Source organism: Mustela nigripes, chromosome 1 (genome assembly GCF_022355385.1).
Source record: "Mustela nigripes isolate SB6536 chromosome 1, MUSNIG.SB6536, whole genome shotgun sequence".
Lineage (NCBI taxonomy): Eukaryota > Metazoa > Chordata > Mammalia > Carnivora > Mustelidae > Mustela > Mustela nigripes.
Window position 1 is genome coordinate 227113984 of NC_081557.1, and position 24149 is coordinate 227138132.

The following is a 24149-nucleotide window of genomic DNA, read 5'->3' on the forward strand; positions in this document are numbered from 1 at the left end:
TTTTTATTTAAAATTAATTAGTATATTTATTTATTCAAAATAAAACTTCTCTGATTTTTACCTACATATCACCATTTCATATATGTATTTAGCCTTTCCTCATTAATCTGTCATTCTAGATTTATAATTATTTATGTTGCCTATTACTTCACCCAATTTGTCATCAGCCTTCTGGTATTTTTGATGGGTGTAGGAGTTTAATTTAAATGGTGTTTTAGGTTTTAGGGAAAACTAAAAAAAAAAAAAGAAGATATAAAAGTCATTTTAAAATTCTGCCATCGAATTTTGTTGACTTTTTTTGTTGTTGTTATTTTGCAAGTGTGTGGGGTTTTTTCAATAAATTAGCATGCCATGTATGTTTCAACTCCTATTTTGAATTGACCTCCAGTACCATTTATAGTACCATCCAGAACCATTTATATTCTTTGAATATTAATACTGATAACACTGGAATTTCTTTTTTTTTTAATTGTCTTATGTTAGTCACCATACATAATTTGTTTTTGATGTAGTGTTCCAATATTCATTATTTATGTACAATACCCAGGGCTCCATGCAATACATGCCCTCCTCAATACCCACCACCAGGCTCACCCATACCCCTACCCCAACCCCTCCAAAACCCTCAGTTTGTTTCTCAGAGTCCATAGTCTCCCATGGTTCATCTCCCCCTCTGATTTCCCCCCCTTCATCTTTCTCCTCTTTTTCCTAATGTCCTCCATATTATTCCTTATGTTCCACAAGGAAGTGAAATCATATGATAATGGACTTTCTCTGCTTGACTTATTTCAAAATATTTTTAAAAAATCTATTTATAAAATGAGAATAATTGAGTATTTATTATGTGCAGCCAGTTTAAAATTATTATGTGTAGGAATTATTAAAGAAAAAATAAACTTATGTGTGTAAGTAAATAGCAGAATTAAAAAATTCTGTCAGGGCGCCTGGGTGGCTCAGTTGGTTGGACGACTGCCTTCGGCTCAGGTCATGATCCTGGAGTCCCAGGATCGAGTCCCACATCAGGCTCCCAGCTCCATGGGAAGTCTGCTTCTCCCTCTGACCTTCTCCTCACTCATGTTCTCTCTCACTGTCTCTCTTTCAAATAAATAAATAAAATCTTTAAAAAAAAAATTCTGTCAGACATATAGAAAAGAATCTCACAATTAGAAGGCTCCATGGTCTTTTAGCTAAAATACCCTACCAATTAGGTCTCTCCTTGAATACTGCTTGTACTGAGAAGCTCATTTCTTCTTTCTCCAACTTTTCCTCAATCAGCTTTTAAGAAATTGGTTCATGGAGCAATACTGTCAAAATGGCAATGAATAAGATTCAGGGCTGCAAAGACTATTGAGAACCAAAGCTTAGAAAGTTTACTTTTACTTCTCAGGATCAGCTGTTAATTGGCAGATGTGTCAGAAACCACCCTTCAGTGGAACAAACATTTTAGTGAGATTGCCTCCTCAGGAAATTCTCACTGTCTTTTTATTATAGGTGTTCATTCTCATCACCCCTGGCTTATTTCTCTTGAAACAATGATTTAAAATCATGTAGAAGTAGGCTGCAGTTAAAAATATCTTCATTCCTCTTAATTAATCATTTTTCAGAATAGGACCCAGATCATGTTAGGTTAGATTCTTTAGTCACATTATCATAAATCCTAAAATGACAAGCTATTTTAAAACATAATTTGACATGATTGTGCACAGATATCAAAGTTTTGCACATACATCAATTGTTAAAGGAAAGGCTTTATTTAAACCTTTAACCAATCTCCTAACAGCAAAATCTTCTAAAAAATCTTTCCCATTAAACATGTTTTATTATTAAATTCTCTGTGCTAATATTTTGGAATTAGTCTCTCCATTGCCTTACTTTATATATGTTCAACCTTTTTTAAAAAAATTATTTATGACAAAAGCTGAAGATAACTGATTTACCCTTAATTTTTAACATTTTATTGTTTGAAGTACAAATAGAAATCAGATGGACTACAAGTAAAGTATCAAGAACAAATAAATTCACTAGGAATATATTTAACTGATTTCAGAATTAGTAGTTCACAAAGTTAGGCTTTTCTTTTCTTCTAATGTAGTCACTACACATTGTCTAAAAATTTGTTTCTTTCTGAAAAATGGTAGTGCTAATATTTTTAAATATTTGGGGGGGCACCGAGATTATGCTCTTGGAATGTCCACTGTGAATATCTTGTATCTAGTTCATTAAATGTAAATGCACAGAAGTAGTGTTTTTATAATTACCCCAAAACAAATAATCTGAAGATAAGTTTTATATTTATAAAACATTACTAAAAATGTTTGGCAAGTGAGCCGGTTAAACAGAAGTGTGTGGGCATCGTAGGAACAAGAAGGTCAGAACCCAAGCAGATTCAGTCACAGGAGCAACTAACACATCCTTAGTTGTCATGTATTAATTCAATGTATTTTGTACTAATATGAACAAGAGATAACCTGGATAATTTTGAAAAATTATTTTACTAAATTAAAAAATTAAATTACCATCTGTTTGTTATTTATTAATATTCAATGCCTAAACAAATGCTATAACAAGGCAAAGACATATACATTGTCCCTTTTAAAAAATTGAAATACATTTGACACACAATGCTACATTAGTTCCAGGCATATAATGTAGTAATTCAACAACTCTATGTTATGCTATTCTCACCATAAGTGTAGTTACTATCTGTCACCATATAATTCTATTAAAATACCATTGACTATATTTCCTATGTTGTACTTTTCACACCCATGATGTACTCATTCTATAACAGAGTCCTGTACCTCCTAATCCCCTTATTTTGTCTACCACCCCATTCCTCCTCTCTGTCAACCACCAGTTTTTGTTTGGTCATTTGTTTTATAAATTCCACATACAGGTGAAATCATATAGTGTTTCTGTCTTTTTCTCTCTGAATTATGTCACTTAGCATAATTCCCTCTAGATCCATCTATATACTCACAAATGGCAAGATCTCTTTTTATGACTGAGTAATATTCCATTATATATCACATCTTTATCTGTTCATATATTGATGGACACTTAGGCTGTTTCCATATCTTAGCTATTGTCAGTAATGTTATAATACTCATAAATGTGCATAAATCTTTTTGAATTGTATTTTGGTTTTCTCCCAAGTAAATACTCAGTAGTGGAATTACTGGATCAAATGGCAATTATATTTTTATTTTTTTGAGAAACTTCCATATTGTTTTCTACAGGGTTTGCACCAGTTTACAATATCATCAACGAGGCATGAAACTTTCCTTTTCTCCACATCATTGCCAACACTTATTTGTCTTTTGATAACCAGCCATTCTGATTTGTGTGAGGTGATGTTAACCATGTAGTTTTGATTTTCATTCCCAGGATGATAGTGATATTCAGCATCTTTGTTTGTTTGTTTGTTTTTGTTTTTGTTTTAATGTATCTGTTTGCCATCCAAATGTCTTCTTTAGAAAAAAAGTTTACTCAAGTTTTCTACCCATTTTTATTTTTATTTTTTTTAAGATATTTATTTATTTGAGAGAGAGGCAGTGAGAAAGAGCATGAGAGGGGAGAAGGTCAGAGGGAGAAGCAGACTGCCCATGGAGCTGGGAGCCCGGTGTGGGACTCAATCCCAGGACTCTGGGATCATGACTTGAGCCGAAAGCAGTCGTCCAACCAACTGAGCCACCCAGGCGTCCCTTCTACCCATTTTTAAACCAAATTGAAGTGTGTGCGTTATAAGTTCTTTATATATTTTGGACATGAATTTCTTATCAGATTATATTGCAAATATCTTCTCCCATTTAGAAGGTTACTTTTTTTTGTTTTTTTGATAGTTTCCTTCACTATGCAAATGATTTCTATTTTGGTGTAGTCCAAATAGTTTATGTCTTACTTTGTATTCCTTGCCTGAATGACCTATCCAGAAATAGTTGTTAAGGTTGAGGTACAAGAGATTTCTGCCTATGTTTTCTTTTAGGAATTTTATGGTTTCAGGTCTCACATTTAGATCTTTATTTCATTTTGAGTTTATTTTTTTATAAGACTTAAGAAAATGGTTCGGGATTTTTTATTTGTTTGTTTTTGTTTTTTGTTTGTTTTTTATGTTTTGCTTGGAGACCATTTACTGACAAAACTGTCTTTTCTCTTTGTATATTCTTGTCTTCTTTTTCATAAATTAACTGATCATAAAAACATGGGTTTATTTCTGGGTTCTCTATTTAGTTCCATTGATCTAGGTTTCTTTTCTTGTGCCAGTACCTTATTGCTTTGATGACTATAACTTTGGTGTTTCTTAAAGGATGGGATTGAGGTACCTCTAGCTTTATTCTTTTTGAGATTTCTTTGGCTATTCAAAGTCTTTAGTGATTCCATACAAATTATAATATCATTTATTCTAGTTCTGTTAAAAATGCCATTGGAATTTTAATAGGAATTTCATTTCATAGGGATTCAATACTTCTAATCCTTGATCATGTGATACTTTATCATTTGTTTGTCATCTTTAATTTGTTTCATCAGTATCTTTTTTTTTAAGAATTTATTTATTTATTTATGTATTTATTTATTTGACAGAGAGAGACACAGCAAGAGAGGGAATACAAGCAGGGTAGTGAGAGAGGAAGAAGCATCCTTCCCACTGAGCAGACAGCCTGATGCAGGGCTGGGGCTGGATCCCAAGACCCTGGGATTGTGATCTGAGCCCAAGGCAGAAGCTTAAAACTGAGCCACCCAGGCAGTTTCATTTGTATCTTATACTTTTCAGGACGGGTCTTTTACCTTTTTGATTAAGTTTATGCCTAGGTTTTTTGTTTGTTTGTTTGTTTGTTTTTTAATTCAGTTCTAAATGGGATTGTTTTCTTAATTTCTCTTTCTGTTACTTCATTATTAGTATATAAAAACCCAACAGATTTCTGTATATTAATTTTGTAACATTTTATTGAATTCATTTATTCTACCAGGGGTGTGTGTGTGTGTGTGTGTGTGTAGTCTTCAGGGTTTTCTTTGTATACTATCATATTATCTTCAAATAGTGACACTTTGCTTCTTCTGTACTATTTGGGATACCTTTTATTTCTTTTTCTTATTTGATAGCTGTGTTAGAACTTTCAGTACTATGTTGAATAAAAATGGTGAAAACAGATATTTATGTCTTGTCCTGATGTTCCTGATTTTAAAATAAAAGCTCTGTTTTCCCCATTGAGAATGATGACGGCTGTGAGTTTATCATATATCTTTACTATTACCTGTAAAAACAATTTGTTGATGTTTTCTATTACTGATGAATTTTGAATTTTGTCGAATGCTTTTTTTGAGATGATCATGATTTTTTTATTTCATTTTGCAAATGTGGTACATCATATTGATTTGTTGGTATTAACTATTTTTGCATCCTTGGAATAAGTCCCACTGTACCCTGTGGTAGTCCTTTTAATGTATTGTTGGATATGATTTCCTAATATTTTGTTGAGGACTTTTGCATCTATATGCATCAGGGCTAGTAGCTTGTAGTTTTCTTTCTTTCTATCTTTCTTTTTTTCATGTCATGTCTTTTGATTTGGTATCAGGGTCATAATGTTGGCTTTGTAGAATATATTGAAAAGCTGTTCTTCCTCTTCTATTTTTTGGTAATAGTTTCAGGAGAATCGACATTAAGTCTGCTTTAAATGGTTGGTACAAAAAAAAAAGTAAATAGTCGGTATCATCCACTTGTGACTCTATTTGGTCCTAGACTTTTGTTTGTTGAGAGTTTTTATTTTAACTCAAAATGCAGAATCTATAATTATTTGCATTTTTACTTTATTCACAGATATCCCATAAAATTTTATATAAACCGAATCATGTTCCCCCAAAATTCACATTTGAAGCTCTAGGCTCCAATATGACTGTCTTTGGAGGAAGGGCCTTTAAAGAGTTAATTAAGGTTAAATGAGATCCTAAGCCTGGAGCCTCAATCCTGTATCACTAGTGTCCTAATAATAAGAGGACACATCAGGGAGGTGGGGTGACAGAGAAAAGACCATGTAAGGACATAGTGAAAAAGCAGCTGCCTGCAAGTCAAAGAGCTGGGCCTCAGGAGATACTAATCCCTCTGGCACCTTTGTTTAAGACTATCAGCCTCCAGAATTGTGTGAAAATACAATTCCATTGTTGAGTCCACCCAGGTTCTGGTCTATTTTATTACAACAGTACTAACAAACTAATGTAAAATTCTAAGATCAAATTTTGAGCAAGGAAAACTTACATATAAAAATCTATAATTTAAAAATTTTGCTTAAAAGTCCAAATATATATTTACCTGCAAACTTAAAGATGTTGTTTTAATTAAAAATAATCTGAGATGGCCAGATGTTTTCATTCATTTTCCATAAATTAAATAGGTTAGTGTATGGGAAATCTTGGGCAAAAAAAAAAAAAAAAAAAAATCAAGTTATTTAGATGATAGATAGATAGATGATAGAATTTGAAAGTAGAATGCAAGAACACATAAAATCATATGTGGCTCTGATATGTATCTATTCCTATCAGAACAGTGCCTGATTATATATAAGGAGTATGTCTGGTTTTTGAAGAATTTAAGCAGTTAAGTAGGCTATGAATGATTTAGACAAACAAATCAGAACTGAACTTCAGAGCTACAGAGACACTAGAGCACTTTACAATAAACTGGGCTGAATATCCTCAATTATCAGGATCCACTTCTACCACCTCCTAGGGTGTTTTTCTCTACTATAAGAGCAGAGAGTTAAAAACTTTTTTTGCATGTACTGGAAACAAACTAGGTTCTATAAATTAGATGCATTTGTAAGAGCATTTTGAAAAGGAAAAGTGATAAGAAGCTATCTTTCTGCTGATTTTGGCTGGTCTGTTGTTTTTTATGGCAAACGAGTTGTAACAACGTGATTTTGTTTTGTAACTTTGTTTCAGAATCCAAATTCCAGCTTCACGGCTACTTAAGTATAGTTTTGAAGGTGTAGCCACTTTCTGGTTCATCAAACCAATATGTCAGACTCAGTGGTTCAATGGTGGCCTCCTGATTTTCCACTTTTCTGATTGTGTCAGACATCTAAGTTCCCTCGGTTGATCATTTAAATGTGTAATGTTCTGAGGCACAGTTCAGAACCTAGTCTTCTAATATCTCTTTGGATTAAATCCTTTCTACTCATAATATTTAATGCAATTCTGACTGTTAGAGAAATCAAGAAGAGATGTTCAATTTTCCGTATGGAGTTAATTATATTGGTGTTTGGGATAGTAGTGTGTTATCCATATTCTGAATTTGATTCAATACAAAATGTATACAATTATAACCTATAGAGGTCTTCAGCTGTTTACATGAATAGATAAATATAACTTTCCATTAAACATGTAAGTGACTAATATCATACTTAGAGTTTCTTTTCTTGTCCCCTTAATCCACAGAAGCTTTATTACTCTGTTCCCCATGAATGTAGTGTACATTTACTGAATAGATTTTCAAGACTAATTGTTGAATACAAAAACAATTTTGTAGACAAAGGGATAACCTCACTTTTATTATCAATTAGTGAAAAAATTAGTATGTTCACTCACATACATGGAAGGTGTTAAACTTGAAAGAAAGAAAGAAAGAGAAAGAAAGAAAAAAAGAAAGAAAGAAAGAAAGAAAGAAAGAAAGAAAGAAAGAAAGAAAGAAAGAAAGAAAGAAGAGAAAAAATAAAGAAACAAAGAAAGAAAGGAAGAGAAGGTACTAAGACTCATCTTCCCAGACCTGGTGACAACAGGAAGAGTTTATGAAAGAAAAGAAGTTGCATATTCTTTCAGTCTTTTCATTCAGTTCTACTGCCTTGACTCCTAGCTCAGAGACTAAAACTGCATTGAAGTATAAACCTGATCTTCTCTTGCCCGAAGAATTTTACCTGGTTTATACATCCTAAAATCTTTTAAACAGCATTTCTTAAAATTATTTTATTTAATGGAAAGGATACTTGACAAGGGCAAAGGAAAGCTTGAGTTTTTATGGCTTTGTAAACATTTACTAGTGAAGAGCACTTCATTAATCCCTCTGGGACTTCAGTAACACTACAGTGAAAAATCAGAGGTGACCTACAAGATCCCTAGTTTCCTCTGGGTCTAATATATTAGGCCTCTCTTCTGGCTATCTATTCTAAGAAGGAATAAGGGGAAGATTTTAAGTGGACTATTAGATTATGGAAGGAAAATATTAAGTTCAAGCCTATTAATTAAATATGCTGAGGAATATGGGAAGAAAGAAGTCATTTCCCAAAGAAGAACCCAAGATTTAATTAATATAATATCACACACTATGAATAAATATTATGAAATATACTTCTCTCTCCACTCTTCTCATTTAACTCAAATAGGTCTTGTTCCAACCCTTCGACAGAAAATCTTGCACATTTCTTAAGCTTTAAAATTTTATAGAGAGTTGTGGTGCTTTTGTTGATTTTCTCTCTTAAAAAATGAAAATATCTTAAAGTCATAATTTTTAAGATGAGTTTAAGAAAGCACAAACATGAGGAAATTGGCTATTCAAAGATATGCTGTTTGAGATGGCAAATTATCTGTAGGATATTTACTTTTATTGAGATCTGTGTCTTCAGTTTTTTAATATCTTTAGGGCTAGCATTGCTTAGATGTTAGGAGAAGATAGCAGTGGCAACAACATTTTGGAATTTATCATTCTATCTAAAATGCTTGTGTTTTTTCTTGAGTTTAGTGTATTTGTGAAAAAGAGTCTATGAGAGCAGATTTCATTTATAAAATTGACAAATTAATTTGTTAAATTACCAAAATGTATCCAATACTACAAATTGGTGCTCTCAAGTACATGGAATGAGGTGTGTTACCAATAGGATATTATGGGCTTTTCCAATGGCTAGGCTCTATACAAATTCTTCATGAAAAGAAAAAAAAAAGTTTTATAACTTTGGATATTTTTGTAAATGGCTGGAAGTTGAGAAAAAGCAGTTCTCTAAACACTGCACTGTATGATCAGTTTGGCCGTCTGTCTAAGCACCCTAATCAATTAGGGCCACCAAATATAACTGACTAATGCAATAAATTGATCAGCTGTGTGACTGAACTAACCAAATAATACAAATGATTTAAAGTAAAATATGCTATGTAATTCATGCATTTCATTATTTTTTCATGCTGTGAGGAGTCCTGACCTTCTCTGTTCTGCCTGATAACACACCCAACAACTAAGTAAGCTGGATACATCATGATCATGGAAGGCCCAAATACATAAATGTATTGTCAGTTCAAACAAATACTTAAGAGAATTATAACTGATAAATCTAGCTTTTCCTGCAACTTTCTACACTGTAGGGAACTTCCAAAGAATCAGGAAACAGGTTGTTGGGTTAATAACTTAGGTTGATTTTGTTTGTATGAAGATTGTCTACATAGTATGGTACTTTTGAATACTGAAGGGCAGAAGGACAGTTTTTAAGCCAGGGATGTTTTTATATACAAGGAATATGGATGTGACAGTAGATAGACTCATTATTACTTGCCTATACACAGATAAATATCTATACACAGTCTACAAAAAAGTGGAAAGCACACAGGCTTTGGGATCTGAGAGACCAATATCACATTTCAACCAATTTTACTGCATTTCATTCCACCAAACTATCATATGCTTAAGGTAAGGAAATTCACTTTTTAAAAAAATTTTTTTCTAAGTCACTTGTTCTTTATTTAGGGGTTATTAAAACTACTAGAAGTCATGATAGTTAATGTTCCAGAAAAGAATTCCCATGAGTTACGTGGAGAAACAGTACAGGTTGATACAACAAAACATTCTCTTTGTGACATCTGGTGCTTTCAATGGCTTATACAGAATTATCAGAAGAAGGAAAAATGAAAAGGTGAGTTTTTCTGAAGGGTTATAAGGTAGTGCACATTTGAAGTTATAGAGGATGGATAGTCAGTAGGAAATTCACATGTAGAATGAATAAGTGACTTGCTAATGATGACATGAATAATAAATATCAGATCTGGAACTAGTTTCCAAATATTTTTACTCTTAATTCATTGTTTTTCCTTCCATTATACAATATTACATCTTATACATTTTATTTGAAAATGACCAAAGCATCCATGAAAAGGAAAATAAGGCCCATGCCCCAAAAGTAGGTAAATGGGAGATTTATTTGTTTTATATAGTCAGTCCAAAGTAGAGGTGGTTTCTGACATTGCTAGGTCCAGGAATTGAAATGAAAATCCACTTGGTTACAAAATCTCTCTTTGCCTCTTTCCCTGTCTCCGCTGTGGTGGAAAAACTAGGTGAGGCCAAGAATTGAAATAAGAGTTGATTGAAAGGAGCAGAAAGTTACTGGAATACTCCAGGCAGCAAGGATGGTGGCATGAAATATGGACACAGCACTGGGGTAAAGTCTATTCAAGATTTTTTTTTTATATATTTAAATACATAAACAATGAATCATGTAACACTACATCAAAAACTAATGATGTACTGTATGGTGGCTAACATAACATAATAAAAAATGGAAAAAAGTAAATAATATTTGTTGCCAGATGGGATAAGGGATATCAACAGAGTATGGAGTTAAACATGACTCCATGTTTTGGTCTGAATGATTAACTATAATGCCAAATCATTCACTAAAATAATGAAGTCTGAGAAAGGAACAAATTTTGCAAAAAATAAAAATTAAGAAAATATAAAATGACTAGTTACTATTTTAAAAAGGCTGATTCTACAGTTAACTTTGTATTAATTAGAAAAAAGACTGCTCATGCTTTGTGAGAACAGTCCTCACAGTAGGCCACCAAACTTAGCTAGAAACCCTTTCAGCTCCCAGAAATCCTTTAATCTGGGTTCCTTTTATGTAGCACATAAACCACACAATCATATAAAACAAACCTGCACATCTGTATCTAAAATTGAATAAAAAATTAAGAGATTTGGTCTGACCATCATGTTTGATAAAGCAGAAACAATATATCCCATGAGTCAAATAATAAGCCTAATGGATTTATTTAAATATGAAACTCATCTAATCAATTGAAAATTAGCACATTTTCCAAGCTTTCAATAACATTTGATATTTTGAAAAAAATAGTCCATTACATTTATTTGAATAATCTTAGTATACAAATATCCACATACTCCTCCCCTATCTAGCTCAGTTAAAAAGAAAATTGTGTATATGGACATGTTTGGAGATGTATTTCTTGAAAATAAAATTTAGAAAATTTAATATAATATATAGTTAAATGTAAAGAAATTGAAACATGGATAATATAGAGAGATAAGCAGGAAACCTTTCTTATGCATCTTCCAATAATGTAATGCTATTTGTTTTCCATTTGGAAAATTACAAATTAGAATAATATTGTTGTTTCCTCTAATTTCTAATAAGAGGGTATAAAATTAATTTTCACTAAGGTAACATTCATGTTTCTGTGGCCTTAGAAAATAAAGAATGAGATCAAGGTTTGTAAATATTTTCATATATAGAAGTAGCCTTACATAATTTTTACATGCAGAAGGAGCCTTATTCCAGGCAACAACTGCTAACTACAACAAATATGTTAGTTTTTAGTTTTGCTATATTTTTGCTGTACCAATATGGAAGCAACTGATTTACTTCTGATGTGTCAACTGTAGGTATAACAGACTATACAAGTGCAAGATCCATTTCTGATTAAAGAAGAAGGAAAAAATTACAAGATGATATCTAGTAACAATTCTATTCAAATGAGCATGCTTCAGAGGAAACAGGGTTCTTAGTTTTCCTGAATCAAGGTGGACAATAGATGATAGATTGATAGGAAGGTAAAGAATAAGTCAAGGGAGGGACGCCTGGGTGGCTCAGTTGGTCAAGCAGCTGCCTTCGGCTCAGGTCATGATCCCAGCGTCCTGGGATCGAGTCCCACATCGGGCTACTTGCTCCGCAGGGAGCCTGCTTCTCCCTCTGACTCTGCCTTCCACTCTGTCTGCCTGTGCTCGCTCTCACTCTCTCTCTCTCTCTTACAAATAAATAAATAAAATCTTAAAAAAAAAGAATAAGTCAAGGGACTACTCATTCCTTTATGAGAAGCTACTAGGCTAAGCCCCTAAAAACAAAACAAAACAAAAAACAGTCAACTCCTTCATCTGACAGTTTTGGAGTCTTGCCTGAGGCACAGTGTGTGGGGGGTCACTGGTGAGAAGTGTTGGTTAGGGACAATTGTCTGTGACTAACATTGTGATTAATCTTTATTTTGTCCATTTCTTTTCTTACCAAAAAAAAGTATACTTATTTATTTAATTTTGCTAGAGAGAGAGTGTGTGACCCTGGGATTATGATGGAGTAGAGGCAGATGCTTAACCCATTTAGCCACCCAGGTACCCTATTCTATTTCTATAAATACATTTCTTGCCCAATAAGTCCTTGTTGATAGTCTTAATTTGCACTGAGCACATAGAGCATTGATAAAAATTAACTTCCACCCTCATACATCCTTATTTCTCCATTTTACTCAGGACTCACATATAATAGAAAACACCAGGAGAATTTGAAGTACAGACCGGACTTTGATTCTCATCTCCAAATATATTGTAAAGATTAAAGATAATGTGTATCAAGATTTTGACTTAGGGCCTGACACATATTAAATTAAAGATTTTAATTATAGTTACTAATCATAAACCAGTTGCCAATTTGACCTTCCGGAAACATTGTTATAAAAGTTTCAGATACAGGATTTATGATTTAAAGATCCATTCAATATTTCACAAAAGTAATAATATATCAATTAACTCTAATATTTCTTCTTTCTGTACTAAAGGTTTTGATACAACTGGGGGATTTTTACCATATTAAGCAAACCCTTAATTAATCCAAGAATCAATGACATAAACTTGAATTTGTTTTCAAACTTATGAGTCAAAGCATCGAAAATCTGAGTAGTTCATTAAGGTCACAGTTAACCATAGTTGGATAAATCTTAATCTGTTTAAATCTAGGTAATTCTTCTGGCTGAGAAATCTGTAGTCAAGGATGAATAAAAAAAGAAAGTTTAAGTATGGGTCTTAAGACTATTTTACATATGTCTTTGTTCTGAACAGTTCCCCAAATTGGAAATATATATATTACATTATAAATGTATATATTTTGCTGACTAGAAAGGATTCTTTTTCTTTTTTAAAAAAATGTATTATTGTATTTTTATTTTTTTACTTCCTTCACCTATTTTCTTCCACCATTCCCCCAAACACCACCTGCCTCTGGCAATCACCAGTCTGTACTTTGTATTTATGAGTTTGGCTATTTTTGTTCTTGGTCTTGCTTTTAGATTTCGCCTATAAAAGAGATTGCATAGTATTGTCTTTGTCTACTTATTTTACATAACATAATGCCTTCAAGGTCCATCCACATTGCCACAAATCGCAAGATTTCATTGTTTTTTATGGCTGAATATTTGTGTGCATGTGTGTTGTATGTGTGGCATATATCACAATCTTTATCATTAATCCATCAATGGACACTTAGATTGGTTATTATCTTGGTTATTATAAATATTGATGCAATGAACATGGGGGTTCATATATTTTTCTTGGTTATTATAAATATTGATGCAATGAACATGAGGGTTCATATATTTTTCAAGTTTGTCTTTTTATTTTCTTCAGATAAATAGAGGTGGAATTGCTGGATCATATGTATAATTATATTTTTATTTTTTGAGGAAATTCCATAATATTTTCCATAGTGGCTGTACTAATTTACATTCCCACCAACAGTGCACAAGGGAAACTTTCTGTCTATAACCACACAAACACGTTATTTCTTGTCTTTTATAATAGCCATATTGTATTGTGGTTTTGATTTGTATTTCTTAAATGATTAATGATGTTGAGAATCTTTTCATATACCCAATGGACATCTGTGTATTTTCTTTGGAAAAATGTTATTCAGATATTCAAACCACTTTTTAATAAAAAAGTTTTGTTACTGAATTGTATAAGTTCTTTATATATTTTGGATATTAACCCCTTAACAAATACGTAGTTTGCAAGTATTTTCTCCCATTCAGTAGGTTCATTTTCCATTTTTTTTTTAAGATTTTATTTATTTATGGGCGCCTGGGTGGCTCAGTGGGTTAAGCCTCTGCCTTCGGCTCAGGTCATGATCTCAGGGTCCTGGGATGGAGTCCCACATCGGGCTCTCTGCTCAGCAGGGGGCCTGCTTCCCTTCCCCTCTCTCTGCCTTCCTCTCTGCCTACTGTGATCTCTCTCTGTCAAATAAATAAATAAATTAATAAATAATCTTAAAAAAAAAAAGATTTTATTTATTTATTTGACAGACAGAGATTACAAGTAGGCAGAGAGGCAGGCAGAGAGAGAGGAAGCAGGCTCCCCGATGAGCAGAACGACCAATGAGGGGCTAGATCCCAGGACCCTGAGATCACGACCTGAGTCGAAGGCAGAGGCTTTAACCCACTGAGCCACCCAGGCTCCCCTGGTGTATTCCATTTTATTGGTGGTTTTCCATTTTATTGGTGGTTTTATTTGCTATACAGAAGTTTATTTGGGGGCACCTGGGTGGCTCAGTGGGTTGAAACCTCTACCTTCAGCTCAGGTGATGATCTCAGGGTCCTGGGATCAAGCCTTGCATCTGGCTCTCTGCTCAGTGGGGAGCCTGTTTCCTCCTCTCTATCTGCCTGCCTCTCTGCCTACTTGTGATCTATGTCAAATAAATAAGTAAAATATTTTTTTAAAAGAAATTTATTTTGATGTAGTTCCAATTATTTGTGTTTGCTTTTGTTGCTTTTTTTGTGTGTCAATTCAAAAAATGATCCCCAAGATATGTCAAAGAGCTTACTGTCTTTGTTTTCTTGTAGGAGTTTTATGGTTTCAGGTCTTATGTTCAAGTCTTTAATACATTTCAAGTTAATTTTTGTTTATGGTAGAAGATAGCAGTCCAATTTCATTCTTTTTCTTGTGGCTGTCCCGTTTTTTTCAGCACTGTTTATTGAGGAGATTGTCCTTTCCCCATTGTATATTCTTGACTCCTTCTTTGTAAACTAATTCACCAATTATGAGTGAGTTTATTTCTTGCTCCTGATAGGTTACATTTGTCTGTGTGTCTGTCTTTGTGCCAGTGTCAAACTATTTTACTTAGTCTAGCTTTGTAATATAATTGAAAGTCATGGAGCATGATGTCTCCAGCTGTTCTTTCTCAAGCTTGTTTTGGATATTAGGGGTATTTTTTGGTTCCATATGAATTTTAGGATTGTTCTACATCCATGGAAAATACATAGGAATTTTGATAGGGATCATATTGAATCCTTAGTTTGACTAATTGGACATTTTAACCATATTATTCTTCTATGAGCACAGAATGTCTTTCCAGTTATCTAAATCTTCAATTTCTTTTCTTAATGTCTTATTGATTTCTTTTTTTCTTTTTTTTTTTAATTTTTTTTTTATAAACATGTATTTTTATCCCCAGGGGTACAGGTCTGTGAATCACCAGGTTTACACACTTGTCTTATTGATTTCTATACAGGCCCTTTGCTCGTTGGTTAAATTAATTTCTAGGTATTTTTTAATGCAATTTTAAATGGGATTGTTTATTTTCTATTCAGATATTGTGTTATTAATAAATAGAAATGCAACATATTTGTGTATTGATTTTGTATCCTGCAACATTACTAAATTTGTTTGTTCTTTTAACAGTTTTTTTGTTTTTGTTTTTGTTTTTTGATGGGAGTCTTTACAGTTCTCTATATATAATATCATGTCATTTGCAAATAATGACCATTTTACCTCTTCCTTTCCAATCTGGATGCATTTTATTTCCCTTTCTTACCTAATTGCTGTTGCAAGGACTTTGAATACTATGTTAAATAAGAATGGCTAGATGGAGAATCCTTGTCTTCTTCCTGATCTCAGAGGAAAAGCTTTCAGCGTTTCAACATTGACTACGGTGTTAGTTGTGTGCTTTTCATATACGGCCTTTATTATATTGAGCTACATTTTCTCTGTACCCACTTTGTTGAAAGTTTTTATCATAAGTAGAGATTGAATATTGTCAACTTTTCTGCATCTATTAAGTTAATATATGATTTATATCTTTTATTTTTTAATATATCATATTGATTGATTTACAGATGTTGAACCATCCTTACATCCTTGAAATAAATCTCACTTGATCATAATGTACGATCCTTTTAATACATTGTTGAATTCTGTTTATTATTATTTTGTTAAAGATTTTTACACCTAAGCTCATCAGAATACTGGACTCTCATTTTCTTTAATTGTGATACCATTATTTAGTTTTGGTACTAATTTAATGCTTGCTTTATAAAATGAATGTGGAAGAGTTCCCACCTCTTCTGTTTTTTAAAACGTTTGAGAAGGATTTGTTTTAATTCTTTTTTTGAATGTTTGGTAGAATTCACCAATGAAGGCGTCTAGTCCTGGACTTTTATTCAAAGGAGGAGGTTTTTGATTATTTATTCAATTTCCTTACTATTATTTGGTTTATTTAGATTTATTATTTCTTATATGTTTTATATTTTTGAAGTATAATTAGCATACAGTGTTATATTGTTTTCAGGTGTACAACATAATGATTCAATAATTCTATACATTACTCAATGCTCACCCAATAAGTTTAGTGACCATCTGTCACCACACAATTATTATAACATTATTGACTATTCCCTATGCTGTACCTTTCATTGCCATGGCTTATTTATGCCATAAATGGATGTTTGTACTTCTTAATTCCCTTTACATATTTCACACCCCTTACCAACCCTCTACAGCCACCTGTTTGTTTTCCCTATTTAAGAGTCTGTTTTTTGCTTGTTTGTTTCTTTGTTTTGTTTCTCAGATTTCATATGTAAGAGAAATCATACGGTATGTGTCTTTCTCTGACTTAGCACAACACCCTTTAGGTCCATCCATCTTGTGGCAAATGGAAAGATCTCATTCTCTTATGGCTAATATTACATTATATGTAATATAATGTATTACATATTATATTCTCATCTTCTTTATCCATTCACCTATTACTGGATATTCACATTGTTTGCAAATCTTGGCTAAGGCAAATAATATTGCAATAAACATAAATGTGGATATATCTTTTCCAATTAGTTTTTTCATTTTCTTTGGGTAAATTCCAAGTAGTGGAATTACTGGATCCTGGGGAATTTCTATTTTTACTTTTGAGGAAGCTCCATGCTGTTTACCCCAATGGCTATACCAGTTTACACTTTTCAACAATAGTGCAGGAGAGTTCTTTTTCTCCACATGCTCACAAATACTTATTTCTTGTTCTTTGATTCTAGCCATTCTGACAAGTGTCAGATGGTAGCTCATTGTGATTTTGACTTGCATTTCCCTAATGATTATTGATCTTGAGCATGTTTTCTTGTATCTTTTGGCCATTTTTATGTCTTCTTTGGAAAAATGTATATTCAAGTCCTTTGCCTACTTTTTTTTTTAATTAATTTTTTATTTTTTATAAACATATATTTTTATCCCCAGGGGTACAGGTCTGTGAATCACCAGGTTTACACACTTCACAGCACTCACCAAAGCACATACCCTCCCCAATGTCCATAATCCCACCCCCTATTCCCAAACCCCCTCCCCCCAGCAACCCTCAGTTTGTTTTGTGAGATTAAGAGTCACTTATGGTTTGTCTCCCTCCCAATCCCATCTTGTTTCATTGATTCTTCTCCTACCCACTTAAGCCCCCATGTTGCATCACCACTTCTTCATATCAGGGAGATCATATGATAGTTGTCTTTCTCTGCTTGACTTATTTCGCTAAGCATGATACACTCTAGTTCCATCCATGTTGTCGCAAATGGCAAGATTTCATTTCTTTTGATGGCTGCATAGTATTCCATTGTGTATATATACCACATCTTCTTGATCCATTCATCTGTTGATGGACATCTAGGTTCTTTCCATAATTTGGCTATTGTGGACATTGCTGCTATAAACATTCGGGTGCACGTGCCCCTTTGGATCACTACATTTGTATCTTTAGGGTAAATACCCAATAGTGCAATTGCTGGGTCATAGGGCAGTTCTATTTTCACCATTTTGAGGAACCTCCATGCTGTTTTCCAGAGTGGGTGCACCAGCTTGCATTCCCACCAACAGTGTAGGAGGGTTCCCCTTTCTCCGCATCCTCGCCAGCATCTGTCATTTCCTGACTTGTTGATTTTAGCCATTCTGACTGGTGTGAGGTGATATCTCATTGTGGTTTTGATTTGTATTTCCCTGATGCCGAGTGATATGGAGCACTTTTTCATGTGTCTGTTGGCCATCTGGATGTCTTCTTTGCAGAAATGTCTGTTCATCTCCTCTGCCCATTTCTTGATTGGATTATTTGTTCTTTGGGTGTTGAGTTTGCTAAGTTCTTTATAGATTCTGGACACTAGTCCTTTATCTGATATGTCGTTTGCAAATATCTTCTCCCATTCTGTCAGTTGTCTTTTGATTTTGTTAACTGTTTCCTTTGCTGTGCAAAAGCTTTTGATCTTGATGAAATCCCAATAGTTCATTTTTTCCCTTGCTTCCCTTGCCTGTTGCGTTGTTCCTAGGAAGATGTTGCTGTGGCAGAGGTCGAAGAGGTTGTTGCCTGTGTTCTCCTCAAGGATTTTGATGGATTCCTTTCGCACATTGAGGTCCTTAATCCATTTTGAGTCTATTTTTGTGTGTGGTGTAAGGAAATGGTCCAATTTCATTTTTCTGCATGTGGCTGTCCAATTTTCCCAGCACCACTTATTGAAGAGGCTGTCTTTTTTCCATTGGACATTCTTTCCTGCTTTGTTGAAGATTAGTTGACCATAGAGTTGAGGGTCTATTTCTGGGCTCTCTATTCTGTTGCATTGATCTATGTGTCTGTTTTTGTGCCAGTACCATGCTGTCTTGATGATGACAGCTTTGTAATAGAGCTTGAAGTCCGGAATTGTGATGCCACCAACGTTGGCTTTCTTTTTCAATATCCCTTTAGCTATTCGAGGTCTTTTCTGGTTCCATATAAATTTTAGCATTATTTGTTCCATTTCTTTGAAAAAGATGGTTGGTACTTTGATAGGAATTGCATTAAATGTGTAGATTGCTTTAGGTAGCATAGACATTTTCACAATATTTATTCTTCCAATCCAGGAGCATGGAACATTTTTCCATTTCTTTGTGTCTTCCTCAATTTCTTTCATGAGTACTTTATAGTTTTCTGAGTATAGATTCTGTGTCTCTTTGGTTAGGTTTATTCCTAGGTATCTTATGGTTTTGGATGCAATTGTAAATGGGATTGACTCCTTAATATCTCTTTCTTCTGTCTTGCTGTTGGTGTAGAGAAATGCAACTGATTTCTGTGCATTGATTTTATATCCTGACACTTTACTGAATTCCTGTATAAGTTCTAGCAGTTTTGGAGTGGAGTCTTTTGGGTTTTCCACATAGATTATCATATCATCTGCGAAGAGTGATAATTTGACTTCTTCTTTGCCGATTTGGATGCCTTTAATTTCCTTTTGTTGTCTGATTGCTGAGGCTAGGACCTCTAGTACTATGTTGAATAGCAGTGGTGATAATGGACATCCCTGCCGTGTTCCTGACCTTAGTGGAAAAGTTTTCAGTTTTTCTCCATTGAGAATGATATTTGCGGTGGGTTTTTCATAGATGGCTTTGATGATATTGAGGTATGTGCCCTCTATCCCTACACTTTGAAGAGTTTTGATCAGGAAGGGAAGCTGTACTTTGTCAAATGCTTTTTCAGCATCTATTGAGAGTATCATATGGTTCTTGTTCTTTCTTTTATTGATGTGTTGTATCACATTGACTGATTTGCGGATGTTGAACCAACCTTGCAGCCCTGGAATAAATCCCACTTGGTCGTGGTGAATAATCTTTTTAATGTACTGTTGAATCCTATTGGCTAGTATTTTGTTGAGTATTTTCGCATCTGTGTTCATCAAGGATATTGGTCTATAGCTCTCTTTTTTGGTGGGATCCTTGTCTGGTTTTGGGATCAAGGTGATGCTGGCCTCATAAAATGAGTTTGGAAGTTTTCCTTCCATTTCTATTTTTTGGAACAGTTTCAGGAGAATAGGAATTAGTTCTTCTTTAAATGTTTGGTAGAATTCCCCCGGGAAGCCGTCTGGCCCTGGGCTTTTGTTTGTTTGGAGATTTTTAATGACTGTTTCAATCTCCTTACTGGTTATGGGTCTGTTCAGGCTTTCTATACTACCACAACTGAACCAGGAAGAAATAGAAAGCTTTGCCTACTTTTAATTAGATTTTTATTGATATTAGGTTATATTAGTTATTTCTGTATTTTAGATATTTACCCCTTATTGGAAATATTTGCAAAAATTTTATTTTATTCAGTAGTTTTCCTTTTCATTTTGTTGAAGTTTTCCTTTATTGTGAAAAAATTGTTTTGTTGTTTCTTTTGTTTTGTTTGGTATATTCCCATTACTTTATTTTTTGTTTGTTTATTTGTCTGTTTCTTTTGTTTGAGGAAACATAACTAGCAAATGTTGCTGAGGCTAATGCTCAAAGTGTTCGATTACAGACTATATTTTCTTCTAGGAGTTTTACAGTTTCAGATCTCACATTTAGGTGTTTAATCCACTTAAACTTATTTTTGTATAGAGTGTGAGAAAGTGGTCTGGTTTCATTCTTTTGCATGTAGCTATCCAGTGTTCCCTGCACCATTTGTTGAAGAGACTGTCTTTTCTCCACCGTATATTTTTGTCTTGTCATGGATTAATTGACCATGCAAGGGTGAGTTTATTTCTGGGCTCTCTAATGTGTTCCATTTACCTGTTTTCATTTTATTTTGTTTTGTTTTGTTTTGTGCCAGCACCATACTGTTTTGACTACTATAGCTTTAGAGTACCTCTTGCAATCCAGGATTGGGATACCTCCAAATTTGTTCTTTCCCAAGATTGTTTTGGCTATTCAGGGATTGTTGTGTTTTCAGACGAATTTAGTATCATCTGTTCTCATTCTGTGAAAAGTGCTGTTGGCGTTTTGATAGGAATTACATTCAATTTCCTTTGGTTTCTGTGGACATTACAATATTATCAATTATTTCAATTCAAGAGCACAGATTATTTTTCCAATTATTTTATTGCCTTTAATTTCTTACATCAATGTTTTATATTTTTCAGAGTACATGTTTTTCACTTCCTTTGATAAGTTTGTTCCTAAGTATTTTATTATTTTTGCTGAAATTTTGAGTAGAATTATTTTCTTATTTTTCTGCTACTACATACAAATATAACAGAATTCTGTACATTTTGTACCCTGCAACTTTTACTGAATATTTTTATATGTTCTGATAGTTTTTTGGTTGACTCTTTAGGGGTATAGTATCATGACATCCACAAATAGTAACAATTTTATTTCTTCCTTCCCAGTTTGGGTGCTTTTTATTTTTTTTCCCCTAATCTGATTGCTCCAACTACGATTTCCAGTACTATATTAAATAAAAGTGGTTAGAATGGAGATGCTTGTCTTGCTTTTCATCTTAGAGGAAAAGCTTTTAATTTTTTATCATTATGCTGTTAGCTGTGGATTTTTCATATATGGTCTTTATTATGTTGATGTATATTCTGTCTAGAATTACTTTGTTGGAAGTTTTAATCATAAACAGATGTGGTATTTTGTCAAATGCTTATTCTACATCTGTTGAGATGTTCACATCACATTGCTTGAGTTGCAAATATTGAATCACGCTTTCATACCCAAAATAATCCTATTTGATCATAGTGAATGATTTTTCCTCAAAATATTATTGAATGTAGTTTGCTAATATTTTGTTAAATACTTTGCAACTGTATTCGCTAGAGATAGTGGCTTGCTTTGCAGTGTCTTTATCTGGTTTTGCTACCAGGGTAATATTACCAGGGTAATAGTGGTCTTGTAGAATGGATATGAAAGTTTTTCCTCCTCTTCTATTTTTGAGATAATTTTTTAAAAATAGGTTTAATTTTTATAAATGTTTAGTAGAATTTACCTGTGAAATCATTTGGTCCTTGATTTTTATTTTGGGGAAGTTTAAAATTGCTGATTAAATTTTGTTACTAGTAATTAGTCTGTTCAAATTTTTTATTTCTAATTGTTTTGAAAGATTATACCTTCTAGGAATATATCCATTTCTTCGAGGCAATCCAAATTGTTGGTGTATAATTATTTAATATCTGTTCTTATCTTCTGTGTTTTTGTAGTATCAATTGTTTCTCTTCCTTCATTTCTGAATTTATTTGAGAACTTTTTTCTTCTTGATGAATCTGGCTAAAGGATTATCGATTTTGCTTATATTTTCAAAGGATCAGTTCCTGGTATCACTCCTCTCTTTCTCTTTCTTTCTTCCTTACTTTCCCTCCCTCCTTTCTCTTTTTCTTTCTTTCTTTAGTGGTCTCATTTTTTTTTTCTTCTCTAATCTTTTATTTTCCCCTTCCTCCTACCAGCTGTAGGCTTCTTCTCTTTTTTAGCTCTTTTTACTGCAATGTTAGGTCATTCATTTGAAATCTTTCTTGTTTCTTGAGGTAGGCCAGCATCACTTTAAACTTCCAACTTATAATTGCTTTTGCTGAGTGTCAAACATTTTAGTGTTTTAATTTTCATGTGTCTTCAGGCATGTTTTGATTTTGTCTGATATATTGGTAGTCAGATATGGTTGTGGGTACACCAAATGGCAGACTTTGGTCTCTGTATGGCCAACAGAATCTCAGCTACTGGAATTACAGGTGCACAGGTATATAGTGTTATCTCTACTCTCCCCAAGTCAAGAGGCAGTTTGGAGTGGTGTCAGTTCCAGCTGGAACTCCTTTCAGGATATGGCAGGGCAGGAGCTGATTTGGGGATGCTGGCTGAAGTGGGCAGGTTGGATGGGGTGGTCTGCAGGCGAACACACACTACTAGTAAGATAGGTGGAGACTCTCAGTGCTGGTTCCCACTCTGGCTATCTAAAGGGAACCAGAATGGTTTCCATTCTGGCTATTTTGGCTTGGGAAATGTAAGAGAAATTTTATCTGCCATCTCATTGGTTCTTGGAAAAGTCTCCTGAAGATCCCTGCCACTTCAGCACATGTTCTCAGATTAGTAAATAAATTTCCTTCATATATACCCTAGGAACTTTTTATTTTATTTTATTTTTATTTTTAAAGTTGTTATTTATTTATTTGACATACAGAGATCACAAGTAGGCAGAGAAGCAGGCAGAGAGAGAGGAGGAAGCAGGCTCCCCAATGAGCAGAGAGCCAGATACAGGGCTTGATCTCAGGACTCTGAGATCATGACCTGAGCCAAAGGCAGAGGCTTTTATCCACTAAGCAACCCAGGCACCCTACAATTAACTGTAGAAGGTCTATTCTTACAGTCTTCAGAGTGTTTTCAGAGTTTGTTGCATTGATGTACCTTTTATTTCAGTGTGTCTATGGGACAAGGTGAGATCAGAATCCTCCTACTCTGTCATCTTTCCAAATCTTTAGATTTTCTATTTCTTCATTATTTTATGTTGGTAGATTGTCTTTTTAGGTATTTATCCATTTCTTCTAGGTTTTCTAGTTTGTGAGAAGATAATTGTTCATAGTCTTCTCTTATGACCCTTCATATCCTGTGGTACCAGTTTTAATAACTCCTCTTTCATGATTGATTTGGGTCCTCTCATTTTTTTAATGTCTACCTAAAGATTGGGATTTTTTTTTTCAAATAACCAGTTATTTCCTTAATCTTTTCTATTGTCTTTTTAGTCTCTATTTCATTTATTTCTATTTTTTTGTTATTTCCTTTCTTTTGTAACTTTGGGCTTCTTTTTCTAATTCTTGAAGTTTAAAGTAAGGTTGTATATGTAAGAATTTTTTTGTGTCTTGGGGTAGGTACTTATCACTATGAACTTTCCTCCTATAAATTCATATCCCATAAACTTTGTTATATTATATTGACATTTTTATTTATATAAGGTACTGTTTTAGATTTTTCTTTTGATTTCTTCTTGGATTCATTGGTTATTCCTAGCATGTAGTTTTACATCTACATGTTTGTTATTTTTCAAGTTTTATTCATGTGATTTCTAATTTCATACCAGTGTGGTTTGAAAAGATGTTTGATATGATTTCAATCCTTTTAAATTTAT